The sequence below is a fragment of the Eschrichtius robustus genome, chromosome 2 (genome assembly GCF_028021215.1).
Source record: "Eschrichtius robustus isolate mEscRob2 chromosome 2, mEscRob2.pri, whole genome shotgun sequence".
Taxonomy (NCBI): domain Eukaryota; kingdom Metazoa; phylum Chordata; class Mammalia; order Artiodactyla; family Eschrichtiidae; genus Eschrichtius; species Eschrichtius robustus.
Genome location: NC_090825.1, coordinates 119,469,961 through 119,490,440, shown reverse-complemented (window position 1 = coordinate 119,490,440; position 20,480 = coordinate 119,469,961). Strand labels below are relative to the sequence as shown.

General features: G+C 44.5%; 1 protein-coding gene and 1 long non-coding RNA gene across 2 annotated transcripts in view; one reads left to right on the top strand and one right to left on the bottom strand.

Moving 5' to 3' along the window:
* LOC137759634 (uncharacterized) overlaps positions 1-20,480 on the bottom strand; it is a 142,006-nt gene that overhangs the window by 34,809 nt on the left and 86,717 nt on the right. The gene's annotated exons all lie outside the window — the stretch shown is intronic.
* FGF1 (fibroblast growth factor 1) overlaps positions 15,792-20,480 on the top strand; it is a 102,964-nt gene continuing 98,275 nt past the window's right edge. Inside the window, exon 1 of the mRNA XM_068536089.1 lies at positions 15,792-16,155. The gene's annotated coding sequence lies outside the window, so the exon portion shown is untranslated. The remainder of the gene's footprint in view (positions 16,156-20,480) is intronic.

Here is a 20,480-nt window from a genome sequence, read left to right as displayed (position 1 = left end):
AGGTGAGAATTGGCCAACCAGAGGCCCAGACTTTCAAGTTTGTAATTAGCTGCCATATCTAAAAATTAAGAAACTTCACGTTAAGAAAAAAATCCAGAGTTCTGACTTCTCTTGAGAAGCAGGAAGAGTTGGCAGCTCTGGGCTTCTACTTCCCCATGGTGATAACTGTCCGGATTTGTGTAATAACTGCTCGTTTATCACGAGCAAACACCAGCTCTCTAGCTCCCCCAGCACCCCCCCTCCCCACGCCCTACTGCTTCTTACCTGGCCCGCTTCACAAAATAGCCATTTGAGTCTGTAACCCCTGTCATAGGTGATGCCTTCTCAATAACAGTTTATTCTTATGCACGGTTCTCCTTTGCTCAAGAATCTAGTATATCTCCCTAGCACTTCCATCGTCAAACTCAAACTCTAACTGTCACCTCCTCAATCTGGGGACCCATCCAGCCTCACTTCCCTGGACTCCCCATCACACCCCAGCTCCTCTTGGTACTGGGCTGGCACAGGCCCTCCCTCCCTTCTGCTCACCCGAAGCCCCTGCCAAAGCTTAGCTCAGGTCCAGCCACACCCCGCCCCAAGCTTCTCCCAGACTCTGCATCCTGGAGTGCCGTCCCTCCCCCAGGCTTGCACAGCGCTTGGGGCAAGAGCAGCCACGATCCCAGTGCAGTCAGGGCTTCTTGGGATTTACCCCACGTGGAAATCTGCCCTTGTCCACTCGGTTCTCTCCTTTCCCCCTGCCCCTTGGGGTCCCCGTCCCTGATGGACCTATCCCTGAACTTTTGGGATTTAAAACAAAACCAGAATGGAGTGGGAGAAATAGGACAAGAGATGTGTGAGGTTGGGGGAAAAGGAAGAGAAAACCACGGCAACCCTAGGGCAGGCAGTTGAGCAGGAAGGAGAGAAGGACGGGCTGCAGCAGCAGCGGGAGAGAATGGAAGGCCAAGGACAGAGAAGGGAACTTGGCAGGTGTGTGCTTCCACACTGCCTCCCCCTGTAGCCAGAAATACACCCCTCGGGCCCCTCTCGGTCTTTGGTTCCCAGTGGCAATCCCATCTCCTACAGGAGAGTGGAAGCTCCGTGAGGGCGGAAACCCTACTTAACGCTCTTTTATATCCCTCAGAGCCCAGGGACTCCACAGGTTCATGCAGAGTGACTGACCTCAGTATCCTCAGGTGTTCTCAGGTAAGTGACCTGAAGAAGACGTTGGGCATCAAGAAGGTGGGCTCCTAGATTTCACCTCCTGGCAGAAGTGTGATGAGATCAGATAGCAACGTGGTTTTGCGTCCCAGCCAGTAACTAGGGAGATGCTCCAAACTAGAGAGCAGTGGTGCTCAAGCTACAGCCTGCAGCGCAATCACCTGGAGGGAGGGGGCGGAGCCACTTATTAAAAGAGATCACTGCCCCGCCTCCAGAGCGTCTGATGCAGCTGGTCTGGCATGGGGCCAAGAATCTGCTTTTCTAACCACTTCCCAGGTGATGCTGATGCTGCTGGGCCCGGGATCACCCTCTTGAGAAACCCAGCTCTAGAGTGCAGGGCTGAGGTCTAACCGAAGCCACATCACTCAGCTGCTTTATAGAAGACAAGTAACTGTTCCCCCCCCCCCCCCCCCCCCCCGCCCTTCACTGCCTAGCAGGTCACTCAACCTTCTGCTTCAACGCCTTCACCTGGACCATGGATGCCCATGGCAGTGTGGAGGGCGCCCCCACGTGGCACAAATGGAAAATTACCTGAACTGTAACCTGCTCGCTCTTACCCTTAATAAAGATTACTGAACAAATTTAGTTTTACCTGCTGGACAAAAGATCCTGGGGAACGTGAGATGTTCATCATTCACTAGATCTGGTCCACGTGTAGAGGAGGAGCCAAGGGTCCATTAAGGCGGGTGATGGGTCGAATACTTGGCCCAAAGTTGCCTGGGGACAGCAGAAATGATTTATTCTCATGGCTTTGGGATTTTATAGGGTGAGAAGTATTTTAGGAGAATAGTCCAAACCGGATTACTCACTAAATTCTCTGTTGGAGAAGACGCCTTTGTAACAGACGTTAGAACCGAACAATCTCAAAGCCCTGCAAACACTATACGACTAAGAAGGGACCTTAGGATGACTATGAACCATTTCCCCTCTGACTTTCCTGAAATTAGAAAGCTGGCATTATTAACTGTGATCTAGCGTAAAAACACACTGGCACCCAGCTCGGTTACCAACTGATTCGTCGCAAGCACGCAGTTTCTCGGCTTTTCGCAAGCGTTACAACATCCTTATAGGCTTTGCTGCCACCTGCTGCTCGGGCCTGGGATGTGCAGGAGATGGTAACCAGGAAACTGTCAGCTGAGCAGGCTTCTCAGACTTCACAGTACATTAGACTCAGCTGGAGGGCGTGTTAAACCATAGATTTTTGGGCTCCACCTCCAGAGATTCTGATTCAGCTGGACTAGGATGGAGCCTGAGAATCTGCATTTCTAATAACTCCCTGGGCGATACTGATGCTGCTGGTTTGGGGCCATGCACCTGGATGGCATTTGTAGTTTTTATGTCACACATGTTCTGGACCTTGACCATTAATCAGTGTAAGTTGCAAATCACCAAGAGCCTCTAATTTAGGGTTTCTCACCTTGGGCACTATTGATATTTTGACGTGATAATTTGGTGCGTGTGTGTTTTTTGGGGGTGGGGTTTATTCTGTATGTTGTAGGATGTTTAGCAGTATCCCTGGCCTCTACCCACTAGACGGCCAGTAGCAGCCCTCTCAGGCATCACCAGACGTGACGTCCCCAGTTGAGTAGAGCAGTGGCTCTAAAAGGTGGGCAGATTTTCCTCTTTCATTTGGTAGACTGTGACGGCATCCTCTAGTATTGCCTTAAATACGTGATGCTACTGACCTATAGGAAACTTCCAGCTTTATGGGTTTAACTAACAACAGGAAAAAATAGCTTACATTTGTTGACTACCTACTCTGGGCAAGGCACACTGTTAATGCTTTTTAATTACCCCTTTAATTCCTACAACCACTCTTTTACTGATGAGGAAACTGAAGCTTCCACGGGTTAAATAACTTGTCCAAGGTCATGGTTTATACCAGCTGGATCTGGGTGGAGCAAGGGGAGTCTGGAGCTGAACCAACTACAAGAGTCCAGTAAAAATATAAAGGGAGTCACAAATACAAGCCACGTGTGTAATTTTACATTTTCTGGAAGCCACATTAAAATAGTATAAACAGTCAAATTGATTTTTATATCTTCTATTTCACCCAACATTTACATCTAAACTGTTATTTTAACATGCAACTAATATTTTTTACACTGTTGATATATTTCACATTGTTTTTTTTTTACTCAGCCTTTGAAAGCTGTGCGTCTTTTACACTCGCAGCACCTCTCAGTGTCCACCAGCCACAGGTCAGGTACTGGAGAGCCACACATGCTCCCAGCTGCCACACAGCACCACACAGGACTAGACCCTCCACCTCAGTCCAGCCACCCTCCAGCCTCCATGTGTGGAAGAGCATGTGTCAGTGTTACCTCAATGTCCTTCAATTTCTGCTTACAATTCAGCTATTTTATCAGATCCCTATACCTATTCATGGACCCTGCAATCTGTTCTTGGAATATCTCTACTTATTTTAAAATGAGGGCTACAGTTTTGTGAAATTTATCAAACAGTAGATTCCTCATCTGGTGGCCAGACTGTTGACTATCATCTAATTTTAGTTCCAATAGCTTTCCCAGTGGCTGTTTTCCCACAGTCTGTGTTTGTACTTGCATCATAGAGATCATTCATCTTATCTGACGCTAATCACCGAGGCACACATTTAATCACACTCTCGAGTCTTTTGGTTTATCTCCCAACATCTAGGAATGTTCACCCTCATTCAGGGACTCTGCCTTTCAGCAGCCTCTAGATGATGTTTCTCCCTGCAGTTCTCATGCAGTCTTTAGTAAATGTTTCTGATCTCTTAGGAAACCATTTATTCTCTAGAGAATTTTGCAATTAAACCCCTTAGTCTTACCACATTTGTTCGTTCAAATTTTACAGGTATGAAAAGCAAGACAGACTTAAGTACTAAGGTCAACTTACACCAATTAAAAAGGAGTAATAAGAGCTCATCCTTATGAAATGCTTTCTATAAGCCATGCGCTGTGCTCAGCACTCGACACACATTTTCTTTTTTTTTTTTTTAAATTAATTAATTAATTTAGTTTTGGCTGCGTTGGGTCTTTGTTGCTGCACGCCGGCTTTCTTTAGTTGCGGTGAGTGGGGGCTACTCTTCGTTGCGGTGCGTGGGCTTCTCACTGCGGTGGCCTCACTTGTTGCGGAGCACGGGCTCTAGGCACGTAGGCTCAGTAGTTGTGGCACATGGGCTCAATAGTTGTGGCTCACGGGCTCTAGAGCGCAGGCTCAGTAGTTGCAGCACATAGGCTTAGTTGCTCCGGCGACACACATTTTCTTATTTATTTTTCCTAATAGTCCTACCAGGTAGGTGCAACTACAATTGCATCTCGAGGTGGAGGAGAGGAGGCACAGCATTTAAGAAACTTGCCCAAGGTCTCCCAGCTAGCAACTAGCAGAACCGGGAGTCGTATCAAAGTCTGTTTAATGATAGAGGTGATTGCCTCATCTCTACACTCCACTGTCTGAAAAGTGACTTGCAAATATTGCTTTTATTCCTGAGTTTGTAAGGGTGTGGTTCTGGATTACATCTCCTTCTCTTGATGGGGAAGATAAATAAATAAATAATAGCAGCATTATTGACAATGGCCAAGATATGGAAGCAACCTAAGTGTCCATCAACAGATGAATGGATAAAGAAGATGTGGTTTATATATACAAGTTAATATTACTAAGCTACAAAAAATTGGAGGGCATTATGCTAAGTGAAATAAGTCAGAGAAAGACAAATACTGTATGATATCACTTATATGTGGAATCTAAAAAATACAACAAACTAGTGAGTATAACAAGAAAGAAGCAGACTCACAGATACAGAGAACAAACTACTGGCTACCAGTGGAAAGGGTGGGGAGGGGCATTGTAGGGGTGGGGAAGTAAGACAGACTCAAGGATGTATTGTACAACACGGGGAATATAGCCAATATTTTGTAATAACCGTAAATGGAGTGTAACCTTTAAAAACTGTGTAAAAATAAAAATTAAAAAATTAATGAAATATAAAATTCTTAGTGTTCTAGGGACTGCCTCTGAAGCAAGATGCCAGGACCACTCAGGATGCAGGGCTCTCGCCTCGAACAGGGGGCTGAGACTCGGGTCTGTCAGGAGCTCAAATCAGGAGGCTCAGCAAGGTCATGTTGGAACCCAGAGCCAGGAGAGCATGGGCGCCAGAGTGTGATGGGTTTAGGAGTCAGTGGGGGTGGGGATGTGGATGTGGAAGTGAGGAGGGAAGACAGGTCTCCAGAAGGAAGAGAGGGAGAAAGGGTGGGAGAAGAAGTGTGATAGGGTTCAGGGTGGGGGGAGGAGGGAGGTTATGATTTGCTTTGCAGTTTTGTTTCATTACACTTGAGCAACTTACAATGCTGATGGTGGGGAAATTAAGAGTTAAAGATACAGGAGATCTTGGGGAGGGGGTGGATGTGAATCAGCAAGGACCCTAAAAAATCAGGACAAGGCAGGTGTTTGAAGCCCATGTGGGGGACACATGTTTGCTGGTTTGATATCAAAGCCTTCTTGCATCTGCATCACCCCATCACTTCCCACTGTCACTGTCTGCCAATCAACCACTGTCAAGATTCCCATGGCCGAGTAGCTTAAGAAGTGTTTATAGTCAGAAACATTTTCCTTCCACTGGACATAAGTTCCTATCCCTGTCAGTGAGGAAAGCACACAACACACGATACCAGAACACATATCCCCAGGCAGCCCCATATGCACGTGACATAGTTTGATGCAAAAGCACCAAATCTGTCTCCACCTAAAACAGCTCTCAAGGGGTCAGCCTCAGATCCCTGAAATATTGCACCATTTGGATTACCTTCCTTAAAAATCCTGTTAAAATACAAACGGGTCAAAACAAGCAGGAAAAGAGCACCCACATTCACTGCAGCATAATTCACAATGGCCGAAAGGTAGAAGCAACCCAAGTGTCCATCAATGGATGAATGGATAAACAAAAGGTGGTATGTATGTTCATACAATGGAATAGTATTCAGCCCTTTTTAAAAAGGAAGGACATTCTGATACATGCTACAACATGGATGAAACTTGAGGACATTATACTCCGTGAAATAAGCCAGTCACAAAACAATAAATACAGCATGATTCCATCCATATGCGCTACCTAGAGTAGTCAAATCCATAGAGACAGAAAGCAGAATGGTGGTTGCCAGGGGCTGGGGGGAGGGGGGAATGTGGAGTTGCTGTCTGCTGGGTAAGGAGTTTATTTTGGGAAGATGAAAAGAGTTCTGGAGATGGATGGCAGTGATGGCTGCACAACAATGTGAATGTACTTAAAGCCACTGAACTGTATACTTAAAAATGGTTAAGATGGTAGCTTTATGTCATGTGTATCTTACCACAATTAAAAGAACTAATTTAAAAACCTAGCTCATTTAAAAGGGGCCACTTGATCCCTTGTTCTCATTTATTATTAGATTGGCTCAGCTTGCTTCTTGGTAAAGGAAACTCAGCAGAGAGCAGGACATTTGAGGAGCTGGGATCGGGAAGAGCTGGTGAGAGGCAACAGTCCCTGTGGCTAGTAATTCCCTGGACTATGGGATGTGCTTTGAGAAAGGGCAGTTCTTGAGTCCCATCCTGACCTGAGAGGGACAGCCCTGTGGGGTCCTCAGTAGCAGGAGGAGAATGTGAGCCCCAGACACCTTGGGTAGCTGCTTGCGGGAGGGGAAGGGAGACAGCAGCCTCTGTGGACTTGCCAAATGGCAAGTGGCCTCCCTCTGGGGGAGTAATACTACTACACAGTTATTATTACTATTCAGGCTCCTGTGAGTCAGCAACACTGGCTTATTTAGAAAACTCACAAGCCGGTGTAAGTGAGCCCTGACACTGTGTGTCAAAGTCAAGGGTGGGTGTGAGAGTGGTGGACCCACACCCATGACCCATGACCCTCTCAGTCTAGTGCTTTCTTTAATTCGGCCAGCACCTCCTCCACCATCAGACCCTGGGAAAGGAAGCCACTTGGCCACAGAAAGCAGCATCTGAACCCTCATCAATGAGAGAGAGAGAATTGTTACACTAATATGGAAACACTAAAGGAAGGAATAAATTTCATTTCCATGCATCTCTAGCTTGAGTTCCAAGCTCAACAGATGCTATTTTTATCAAATACTTTGTATTCTGTGACATGCTTTGCCAACTTTCTATTTTTAGACACATCAGAAAAAGTCCACGTTTGATTTCTCTTCTTCCTGGCTTCTCCCTCCCCATTTGTGGGAGGGGTCGTGGTTTGGGTGGGACCCTGTCCTTTCAGTAGAAGGTAAGTGACAAGGAGATGGCAGCCATCTGAAAACTCACCCTGGTGCCAAAGCATCCTGATATGGGCTCTGCCTCCTTTGCAAAATGACATCTTGTCCTGGCTTCACCCCCATCCCAGATGGCATAGCTGATGGGACAGGAAAACACACATATTTTAGAATATTTACAGCATCGTTTCTCCCTGTCCCCACTTCCTGTGAAGGAGGATTTAGCTTTGGCCCGCTAAGTTTTGGAGCCTTTCTTGTGCAGAAGGTAGGAAACTATGGGAAGGGGTTCTGAACTGTGTGGTGCTGTGACTCAGATGACTTGATGGGTTCACCGAAGCAAAGGCAGAGAATCACCTAATGGAAAAAGCAGAACAGATCAGAAGGTGAGAAGGGGGGACAAGAGAGATAAGAGCCAGGGATGGGCTGAATTGGGAGGAATTAAAGAGATGAATTCTTAGAGTCTGGAGTAGCTGCTGAGCTGCCATGAGGAGGATTTGGGAGAGAGATGGGAGAAGGCTTTTCAGAAATGTTGTTGGTGTTATGACTGGAATCCATCCTCCCCCTTGGCATTTTTAAGAGATTTCCGTAGAGACATAAAGTGGTTTTAAAGTTATTTGTATGAGGGCCTGGTGTTTACTCAAGGCAGCCTGGACCGCTGGAGGCTAGCATTTACTGGTAAAGGAGAGCCACCCTTCACCCCACTTCTCCCATCAACACAGACTGTAGTCCAGCTATTTCAAACTGGTATCCAGTGGGCTCGGTTTGGACCCCAGATGGATCTTGTTTGGCTCATTGAGAGTTAATTTTTTTTAACCACCATTGAAAATTGGGATTTCACATTTAAAAAGCCCACATTTCCTACTTCTCTTGAAAAAATTGGAAAATCTGGCAACATGAGACTTTCATCCCCATAAGGCAAAAGTAAGCACATGCTCTCTGGTTGACCCCAGTGCCCACCACTCACATAAGGTGTGCACGTGCACAAACACCTGGACAACTTCCTACATTTATATTTCTTACCATCTGGTAACGGCAGACTAGATCATTGGGGTCTGCTTTCCTGCTGGGGACAATTAGAAAGGCTGGACAAAAGAAGAATAAAATCAGCCTGAAGGCACCAAAAACTTAATAAGATCATGAAGAATTGCCAAACCAAGTTCTGGGAAAAGATGGCCATTCAGGGAGACAAGCCCAACAACTGGGGGCTCTTTCCCCCTCGGGATATTTGCTGCCTCAGGAAGAGACAACTAAGAAGCTGAGAGGTTAAGCAGCACCTAGGCAGCTCTGCATGTCTAAGGGGACACAAGTTGGGATCCAGTGCCCACCAAAGGAGCCGGGGCACTGTAACTCCCCATTTTAGACAAAGACCCTGAAGGATTGCACCTTAAGACTAGGTGAACTGAAAATAACCAGATTTTGCAGAGTCCCAACCCAGCTTCCAATGAGCTTAATTCTTCAAACTGGATTAAGGCCAGATTGGCCAGACCAGATTGCTAGTATCCCCAGGTGCCTAGCAGAAGCAAACGTAAGTACAGTAAGTCCTCTATATACGAACCTTCAAGTTGCAAATTTTCAAAGATGCGAACGTGCGTTCCAGTGTCCAATCACCTAACTTAGTTCTGTTTTAGGAGGCACTGTTAGTTTTTGAGGCACAGGACGTGAACATAGAACGGTACACAAAGGTTGCAGCAGCCGTTCAGAATGCAATCCAGTGCTACTGTGTCATCTACGATGACAAAAAAAAGAGCTACTACCCAGACATCACTGGATCGAGTTTTCAAGAGGGTAGATAGAACTGAATCCAGCAAGGAACCAGAACCTGTGCCATCAACATCAGGCATGAGTGAAATTGCAGCTTGCCCTCCATCTCCTATTGCTGATGATCCTTCAGCTCTGCCATCTCCCACCTCCTCTCCCTCCTCCAGTCAGTAACTCTTCTTGCCTGTTCAGTCGATGCCAGCCCCTGTATGCCAGCTGTTGTACTGTACTACTGTACTTTTCAAGGTACTACACTATAAGATTAAAAATGTTTATTTTTTTTGTTTGTTATATATTATTTGTGTGAAAAGTATTATAAACCTATTACAATACAGTACTATATAGCCGATTGTGTTAGTTGGGTACCTAGGCTAACTTTGTTGCACTTACAAACAAATTGGACTTACGAACGCACTCTCAGAATGGAACTTGTTCATATGTAGGGGACTTACAGTACTCTCTGGAGGAAGACAACACCATAATGTCTCACTTTACTTCTACTAACAATTTTTCACATACAATTCAATCTGAAGGTACCCAGACACATGAGGAAACAAGACAACATGAATGAGATCCAACAGAAACAACTACAATAGAAACAATCCCAGAGAATTCCACTTTTGGAGTTACTGGACACAGACTTTGTGCAAAGGAGATAAAAGATGAGATTTAAAAATATGGCAGAGAACTGGAAGCTTAAAAAAAAGGGACAATAATGATTTGAAAAATAACCAAACGTAATTTAGAGTTGAAAATATAATAACAAAAGTAAAGAGCTGAGTGGATGGGTTTAAAGCAGATTAGACACAGTCAAAGGGAGAAGTGATGAACTGGGAAGTCAGAAGAAAACATCAGGATGAAACATGGAGAGACACAAGGATGGAAAATACAGTGGAGGGAATAAGAGATATGGAAGATAGAGTGAAGACTGAAGTTCTAGAAGGAGACGAGAGAGAGAATAGGGCAGTAGCAATAATTTGAAGAGAAAATATTTGAGAAATCGCCAAAATTGACTAAAAACAAGCCACAGATTCCAGAATCCCTGGGAACCCCAAGCAGGATAAATAAAAACTACACCTAGGTACATCATAGTAAAATATATGAAAACCAAAGACAAAGAGAAGAAAAAAATGTTAAAAGCAGCTATCATTACTTGAAAAAAGGAATAGTAAGTTAGCTTACTTCTTGACAGAAACAATAGAAGCTAGAAATTAGTAGAATTTAAATATCTTTCAAGTGCTGAAAGAAAAGAAGTGCCAACCTAGAATTCCATGCCCGGTGAAAAGAGCCTCTAATAACAAAGGTTAAATTAAGACATTTTCAGGATTCTTTACCAGCAGCAGATACTAAAGCATGTTCTTTAAGGGAAAGGAAGATGATTTAATATGATAGATTACAGGTGCAGGAAAAAACGAAGAACAATGCAGAGATTAATTTGAGGAAATCCAAATGAAGTAGACTGTACAAAACAACATGGCAATCTCCACTGGGGATTTAAAAAGTTAAAATATATAACAAGTACGCATAAGTAAGGAGGGAGGGGTAAATGGAACTAAAATGTTCTAAGGTCCTTGTATTACTATGGAAGAAGATAAAGATGTTAATTAACATTAGACTGTGATAAATCAAAGATATATATTGTGATCTCTAGAATAACTTCTAAAAGAATAGTAAAAAACAGTACATAGCTTTCAACGTAAGAGAGGGTAAAACAGAATATTTAGCCACTCCAAAAGCAAAAAAGAAAGGAGGATAAAAAGAACATAGAGCATGTGACAAATGGAAACATTTAATAAGATGGTAGATTTGAATCCAAATATATCAGTAATTTCATTAAATGTAAATGAACAAAATACTTCAATTAGAAGTCAAAGAGTATTGAGCTGGATTTTAAAAATCTATATACTGTTTATAAGAAACACATCTAAAACATTAATTTTAAAATGTTGAAAGTAAAGGGTAGACAAAACATAAATATTAAGCAAAATTATATTAATATTTATAGTATATATTAATATCAGACAAAACATATTTTCAGGCCAAAAGCATTACTATAGCTAAAGAAGGATACATCATAATGATAAAAATTTCAATTCACAAGGAAAATAGAGTGATTATAAAATTTGTATACATTTTATGATGTGGCTTCAAAACATATGAAGCTAAGATGGACAAAAATCACAAGAAATGACCAGATAAATAAGTAAGGATATAGATTGAACGTGATCAGTAAACTTGACTTTGTGCAGATATATACATATATATATATATATATGTATTTTGCACCCAGCAATTATAGAATTCAGGTTCTCCAAATATTTATGACCCTCACCTCCTCACCTTCCAAGCAAATAATAGGACGAAAATTCTCCACCTCATTTTATGTTGGGTGTGGCCATAAGACTCATTTTGGCCAATGAAGTGTGAGTAGGAGTAACTGCCAGGTGCTAGTGTAACAGTAAACATCTCTCCCCTTTCCTTCCTGTAAGCAGAGGGCTGGACCTCCCTCAGTCTGGGCCCTCAGCTGAGGACGACATGGAGCAGACCTGCCCAGCCAACCTACACATGGACATGTCCATGTTGATGTATGAAAAATAGACCTTTCTTACTTTAAGTCACTAAAATTTGGAGATTATTTATAAACGTAGTATAACCTGGTCTATCCAGACTAATACAAGTGCCTCTTTTCAGGCACAGAGGTGAGCCTGTCTTGAAAGAGTATGGTGTGACAAGTCCTGGTGAGTTCACTATGACTTAAGCTCTGGGGAGGGGGGGTGGGAACAGGGCTGTCGCAGGAAGAGCGGCTCCCAAGAAGAGCCCATAAAGACTGGCTGGAGGCAAGTTTGGAAGGACCTTGGGTTACTAATAAGGAATGGATACTGTCCTGGAAGTTTTTTGAATGTTCTCCAGAAGTTGGTGACTGGCTGAATATCGGCAGTAACTGAGAGGATGAACTGGGGAGAATCTAACTGGTGTGAAAGGAGGGAATTAGGTGGGGGACTTTTCCCAATGAACATGTTACACATTTTTCCCCACTTCCTAGAGGTAGCCATTTTAAAGAATTTGGTGCGACTTTTCCCAGCAATTGCATGCACAAGCACAAACACACATAAACCAATTTTAAAAACACAACTCAGATCAATCACATTTAACCTGCTATTCTGAAAATTTTTTCCAGTTAATATCTTCATGGTTATTTTCTGTGTCATCTCAAAGAAATTTGCCTCTTTCTTTTTTTATTGGCTGCTCAGTATACCATTGTATGGATGTACCAAATGATGTAGCTATTCCCCTGTTGACAGACATTTAGGTTGTTTTCACTCTTGCAATGTTGCAGCAACCATATTGTGAATCATATCCATAGATTTTTGTCTCTTTTTCTACAGACAGCAAGACCAGTTTTGCCACCATTTTAATGGTGAAAAGTTTGGGCTGGGTAACAGGAACACACCCAGGTAGGCCATTTGAGATGACAGTTTTGGTTAGGGGGTGCCTGGTATGCCTCGATTATGCCCAGAATGGTGTCTTGAACATAGTGGGTACTCAATAAGCACCTGTCGAATGAATGAATGGATGAATAGGTCCACATCCACTGTAGACACTTGGACAAGGCCTGCCCTGCCCTCATCTATAACAGGCTTTCTCAACCCCAGTACTATTGATTTTAGGGCCAGCCTGGATACTTTGTTGTGGAGGGCGCTATCCTGAACACTGCAGCATGTTTAGCAGCAACCCTTGCCTCTACCCACTAGATGCCGTGAGCACAACCCCAGTTGCAGCAACCAAAAATGTCTCCAGAAATTGCCAAATGTTCCCTGGGGAAAATTTGGTCCCAGTGATTTTTTTTAATATGGACTGTATTTGTGTAAGGGCAAAGGCCCTTTCTAAAAACAACTGACTCTGCAAAGGTTGATCCTATTCCCCAATCCTCCCACATTAAAATGGCCTTTCTTCCTGGGTTTTCACAGTCCTTTCACAGAGATTGCTGAATACCTTTTTCTGGTTTCAGACCTTATTCCTAACATCTCCACCATGAGTTAGGTCAATCTTCGTAACATACAATCCTCATTATACATTCTCTCATCACTGAATACCCCTCCTTGGAAGTACTTATCAAATGTGAATTTTTACATTTATTTGAGAAAGTACTAAATTAATCTGTTTCCCCTCACTCAATTCCCTAGAGGGACTCATAAGTAAGAATTTGGCATGTCACATGTCAGTTTTTGCTCACCATTTTTATATCTAGTGCCCAAAACAATGCCTGACAGATAGCAGATGCTCAATGGGTGTTGGCTGGATGGGTGGAAAGATGGAGGGATGGATGGATGGTTGGATAGATAAGAGCCTATTATCCAACAAGGGCCACCCCTAGGCTGCAACAGTCTGTCTTCACCCATTTTTGCCCTTGTGCCTTCTAAAACAATTTTGAAAAATAATGTTAATTATACTCACATTTAAAAACTGACGTTAAATGTTCACCACTAAGTTCATATGGATTCAAGATAATAACTTCCAGCATATTGTAAATATTGGAATTAAAAAATTAAGCTGTGGGCTTCCCTGGTGGCGCAGTGGTTGAGAATCTGCCTGCCAATGCAGGGGACACAGGTTCAAGCCCTGGTCTGGGAGGATCCCACATGCCGCGTAGCGGCTGGGCCCGTGAGCCACAATTGCTGAGCCTGCGCGTCTGGAGCCTGTGCTCCGCAACAAGAGAGGCCGCGATAGTGAGAGGCCCGCGCACCGCCATGAAGAGTGGCCCCCGCTTGCCGCAACTAGAGAAAGCCCTCGCACAGAAACAAAGACCCAACACAGCCAAAAATAAATAAATTAATAATAAAAAAATTAAGCTGTGACAATATTCTTTAAATGTACCTATTAATCTGTTATTTTTATTTCTAATATTCTCTACAACTTTCACAGTACTCTCCCTCAAATTCAAAGGATGGAAGAGACAAAGTTGTTAAATTAAAAACTGCCTTAATTAGTTATTAAGGGAAGTTGAATTAAATTTTTAAAGGAAGCTTCCAGTTTGAGAACCTGGACCTGGAAATTTTTACATTCAGGGATATGGCTCCTTAGTAAGATTTTTGAAGAGTGAGGGGTATGCTTTCCAGTAAAGGTAGGATTATTATGAGCACAGACATGTTCTCAGGCAAATCAGTTTTAGGCAAAAGTACCTAAAGAAACTGGGAACCTGGAAATTGGTTCTCTAAAAATAATCCCTGGTGTGCCCACTAGAAAGTCTTGAGGACCACCATCCTAGGGGTAATGCATGCTAGTGGCCAGCAGAGGGCAGTGTTGGACAGGCTATTGGGCTCCATCTCCCTGGCTCTCCCTCAAGGTAGCAGACAGAAAGGGCAATTCACCTTGGATGCAGTGGGGACCACAGCCTGGGCGGCCCCACCCAGTTCTCTCTGGTGTGTGTGTGTTTGCACAGTGAATTATTCATAGGAAACTGGCTCCACGTAGAATGGAGGGCACAGACTCTCCATCCTGTACCTACAATCAGGGCCTGGGACTGTAAACAGATGAAAACCTTATTCTTTTTCCCCTTCAGAACTGAGTTTGGGAAAAGAAATTGAGGATTGAAGTCATGGGTCTGAATCTAATGTGAGGTTTTTGTTATTCTTCTTATAAAATGAAAACAACAGTGAAATCTCAATAATTTATAGCTTCAGCAGACAGGGAGCAAAGTGACCGAAAGTTCCTGCCCTTCAGTCAGACGATGGGGGCTGGGATCTCTCTCCTTGGCAACCTCACCTTCCCCAGCCTCTGCCTCTCTGGCTGTCAGATCGGAACAGGATTACCTTCCCCACAGAGCTGTCGTGAGGATAAATGAGACAACGCGAGAAAAGAGCTCAGCATGAAAACGGCATTTAGCAAGGTCTCAAGAAATAACAGTCGTGATGGCGAAGATGATGATATGGAATTGGCATTTTGTCAGGCATGAGGGTTTCAAAGCTTCCCATTCAGGTCTGAAGAGGAAGAACCAGAGGTGAAAACCCAAGCTTTTTAAATATTTTAAGTTTTACAAGCCTAGGAATTAGAAGCAGAAACAGCCAGGGGAAACAGCCAGAATCAGTGTGATTCAGTGTTAGAGACTCACTCCTCCACATCGCTCACAAGTGCCTTCCAGGGGTGGGATCCCACCCAGTGCTGGTAAGAGGGTCTCTGTGTCTACAGCAGTGTGTAGACGACGGCCAGATGCGTGTTGACTGTAGGACATGCCCACCAGCCTCAGATATAAAAGCTGTGACTTTGTTTGTTAGATTGATCTTCTGTGAAACCTCAAAGGGTGGGGACGAACTGGTTAAAGTAAAGTTAGTAATTTGGACTAATAGCTCAGATATATTAAAAGTAAGGCTCAGAGCAAGCCCCCCTCCCCCCCTTCTGCCTTATACCCGGAAAGGTAACAGGGACTAGTTCAGAGAGAGGCACGGAGACAACTTGGATGAGATAACTGCCCTTTCACCTGGCAGCTGTCCAGCCCCCAAATAGCTTTTGTGTTTGGTCCAAAAATAAGATCACATGAGAGGGGGAGAAATAAATACACAAGTGCTTGTCCTTGGGCTTTCTGTGGGTACACCAGCCGCACTGGTAGGGACCCCATGAGGGTGGCCTTACAACGCACGCCCCAGGCTCCCCAAGGCTGGGGAGACCACCTGGATCAGGGCGGGTGTGGTGTGTGGTGTGCACACAGCCCTTCTCTGGGGGCTCCCTGAGCTCCATACACATCAGAGAGGGAGCAGGAGAGAGAGAACAAGCAGCTCCAACAGCCTGGACTCCAGGGGAATAAGGGCATTGCCTCCTTTGGTGAAGGCCACTCCCTTCTGATGGAGGATAGGAGCTCCCTTCCTCCCGCGGTGACCTGCCTGCAGCGGTCCTGGTAGGACAGTGTGGATGCCATAGGCTGCACAGCTGCCATTACCCCAGAAGGAAAGTGCCCCAGAGCCAAAGTACAGAGGTGAGTGCATCCGTTTCTCCAAGGGGCTCCGAGATTGCTGTGGACTTTCCGCTTGGCTTCAGGCTTGCGCTCTGCATGAACGCTCCCCCCCACCCCCTCCCCGCCTTCTCCCGGATCTGAGTCGGTGGCAGGCTTGAGGCTGTGTGATGGATGCTAGACTAAAGCATTCCTGTACTCCCTTCTCTCGTTTGGAGGCCAGCTTGCTTCCCGAAAGAACTGGGTGAGTCGAATTCTTAGCAGGGAAGCAGGAAAGGGTTTCTACAAAGTGAATTATCTTTGCTGAGATCCAAGAAGACATTTCCCAGAAAATCATTAGACAAATCCCATTGCAGTAATGCTAATGCTTAGTTTTTTAAAAGCTCTGCATCGAATAGGAAATAAATAAAAGGATGCCAGCTGATTCCCTGTAATTGGGCAAAAGGGAGAAAACACAAATGGCATCTGCAGAGCTTCCTTTCCCCTCACCCCCCTTCCCCATCTCTTCCTGACGACTTTGGAACCCTGCAAAATATACTTAACAGATCCAAGAACTCTCTTTGGCTGAGAAGTAGAAGAATAAAATCAAGGGTTTGGGGAGAATTGCTCTGTAAGCAGAGTCAAGGGGTAAAGAAGAATGACATTTTGCAGAGTTTTGGGTTCTCCTTCTAACATCTCTGCCACCCGAGCAGGTGACATGTACCTGTGCCTCTGGAGGGTATGGATAGGTGTCCCCATCGCTTGCACACGCATACCGTTATTCCTTGACACACACCACCCCTCGGCTCAGGACCACAAATATCTATGCTAAGGGTAAGCCAACAGAACACTGCTGGGAACAAGATAACTCCTTGAATAAGTCAAGATTCTTCTAGTGACAATGGACTGAAATCCAGTTTGAAGAGACTTAGACAAAAAAAAACAAAACAAGGGGAAAATGTTTTCCTCATGTAACTGAAACAGCCAGGGTTTTGATATGGTGGGATCCAGGTACCCAGATGATGTTATCGTGAATCTGTCTCTCTCCATTTCTTGCTTTGAATCCCTGTGTCATTCTACTCCCAGGAAGACTCACTCATCCTGGTGGTAAGATGGCTGCCAGCAGCTGGGGGCTGACGTCCTACTGGCCCAGCCATCCTACAAGAATAGGTGTTTCCCTTTCCCAACAGTTCTAGCTAGAGTCTCAGGGTCACATTTCACTGAACCAATGTGGGTATTGTGCCATCCCCGCCATGGGGGTGTAGTCATCCCCACCCAAAACCACATGGCCTGAAAGCAATGAAAGGCTGGGTTCCCAAAGACAATCAAGGGGGCTGCATGCAGGATGGCCAAGGTCATTGGTTGTCACTTTGTACTGTTTTGTGATCGTCTAGATTAAGAGCCAAAGCTCCTCCAACATAACCCCTCTTCTTTCCTCCCTCTTACACTCCACAAAAATGTATGCGTGACAGAAAGTCTCATAGAAAGGATAATTACTAGTAGAACAGGTGACTAAAAGACCCCATGGTATGTCATCCCTAGAGACCCGAGAGTGGGAAAGACACCAGAAGGCTTGTCTCTGGCTCAGTCTCCAGACTACCCACCATGCCCAGACCCACTGGGCCCCCAACCTGCTTGTACTCCCACGGGCCTCCCCTTCACTTCACCCACCCTTGCCCACTTCTTCCTCCCTCTGCTCTGCTGATGTGAACCCATCTTGCCTTTCAAGGGCCAGACTCTGTGCTGCCTCCCCTCCGAGGCCGCATCTGGCCCACCCAGCCTTTTCTGTTCTCTCCAAACTGGGACAGCGTTGCCCCTCGGCATTGCAGTCCACTGTTTACCTGTTCTTTAAGAACTGCATGTATCTTAGTTTCTCTCCCAGCTTGAATTTTACATTCCTGGGGAAAATTAAGTTTCATCCCCAGCCCTCCCTGTGGTGTCTAACACACATTAGGTGCTTCCAACCAATAAAAATAAATAAAAATAAAAACAGCCTCCCTAAATAGCTTAGAGAGGACGGCTAGATTACTTGAGATCCTTAATTCTGATTGTATAAGTAATATAATAACTATGACAAACACCGATGGAGCTCTGAATGTATACTGGAGCCCCTAACAGGCATCATCTCAGGTAATCCTCACAGTGACCCTACGAGGTAAATACCACTATTATCCCCCATTTAACAGATGGGGAAACTGAGTCTCAGAGAACTTAGTCACTTGTCCTAGATCAGAGAGCTAGTAAGTGGCAGCCTGGGAGTTAGAACCCAGGCAAGCCTACCATCTCCTTTCCTATTAGATTCCTCAGTTACATGTTTATCAGTGGTACTTTCTGCTGCCTGATTTGAAAGAGCGAGGGGCACAGGTGATTGGTCAGAGAGCAGGAGGAAGTTCAGATAGTTTAGGCCCCTCCTCTGCCTCCAGGGCTCCCAGTGCCTCTACAGGGGGTTCGCCCAGGGATGAGGGGTCACACCCCTACCCCGGGGCCAACAAGAAGGTCAGGGGCAAGGGAATTTCACAAAAGGAGGTACCTCCGGGGCTCTGCAGAGAGCGAAGTGCTTTTTTGATTAAATGAGTTCTTAGATTAGAATGGTCTTTGGGGAAACGTTAGCTGGAGGGTGGGCTTTAGAATTTGTCTGCCCGTCTGGCTGCCCATCACTAGGCATGGCCTTGTCCTTTCTCCTGCCCCCTGAACAGGGTGACCAGGCCAGAGGCCTCCCTCAGAGGGCAGCTTGCAGGATCTGGAAAGCAACCAAATTCACCAAATTCAGATCTCAAAGGAAACCCAAATCTTAAGTAAACGGTATTTTTTTTTTTTATAACGTCTGTGCCTCTGCATCCAGCCACTGGCCTCTTGGCTGATGCCATCACCTGTGGTGCTGGGAGCCCTTTGGTCTGAGGGTATCTTGTTTCTCGGATGCACATGAACCCTCTCCTGTGGGTTAGCACCTTCTCAAGAGCAGATCCTATTGGGTTTATGCCATTAATCCTCACAGTATCCCTGAGAGGCTCAGAGAGCTGGCGTCCGCACGAGTGAGGCACAGTGAGATGAAAGCACATCCCCAGTTACACAGAAACAGGGAGGGGCCCAGACCCCGGGTAGCGGGCCTCTGAGGTCTTTAGGATCCAAGCCTGCTTGCTTCTCCACGTGGTCATGATAGAACAAAACTAAAACCAAAAGAATTAAATCGGCTAAGTAATATGCTTTGGGTAAATATTTAAGAGAAAAACCACCGCTAGATCCAAGAGAAATAAAAACAAATATTCACACAAAAACTTGTATACAACACAAATGTTCCAGCACCATTACTCATGATATCTAAACAGAGGAGATAAGCCAAATGTCCATTAATTGATGAACAAATAAAATATGGCATACCCATCCAGTGAAATATTATTCAGCAATAAAAAGGAGTGACGTTCTGATAAATATGGATCAAACTACAATGTGGATGAACCTTAAAGACATTATGCTTTATAAGGAAAAGAAACCCACACTGTATGATCCCATTTATATGAAATGGCCAGAACAGGCAAATCTACAGAGGCAGAAAGTAGACTGGTGGTTGGGTAGGCCTGGCGGGAGGGCAGGGATGAGGAATGATTGCTAATGGGTATGGGGTTTCTTTTGGGGATGACAAAAAAAGTTTTAAATTAGACAGTGGTGATGGTTGCACAACTTTGTGAACATACTAAAACCACTTAATTGTATACTTGAAATGGGTGAACTCCATGGTATGTGAATTACATCTCAATAAAATTGCTCAGAAAACCCCCAAACCATGGCTAATGAAATAATGAACCCAGTGACAGGGCTTTGCTGAAGGATGTGGTCTTACCCCGTCTGCTCTGATAAGCTTATGTCTCATCCCACCACGCTTGGCCACAGGCCACCCATTCAATTCAAGTGGAAAGAATATAGACGGAAAAGATAGGCTCCATAGATTTCTCCCCAGAGTCTAAACTGGAGGATCTTTTTTCTTCTTTCTTGTACAGATCATTTTAAATTTTATGGAATCAATCTCACTATTCTATTTTTGTTTCTGGGTTTCAAATCATGCTTCAAAAAGCATTGATGGTAAATCTCATTACCTAATGCTTTCCTCTGATGCTCTTCTCTAATGTTGTCCTCTAAGGTTTGTCTTATTACATTTAAACCTCTTATTTAATTGGGAATTTAAATAACAAACTGGAGATCCAGGTTGTTTTTGTTTGTTTTGCCAAATAGATAGCCAACGATTAGATCAGGAGTTTTCAAATTTGAGATTAAAATGGACTTGGGGCATCTTGTAACTTCCTGAAATTCAGTATGAAAAAGTGTGTGTGTGTGTGTGTGTGTGTGTGTGTGTGTGTTTGTTGTATACATTCCAA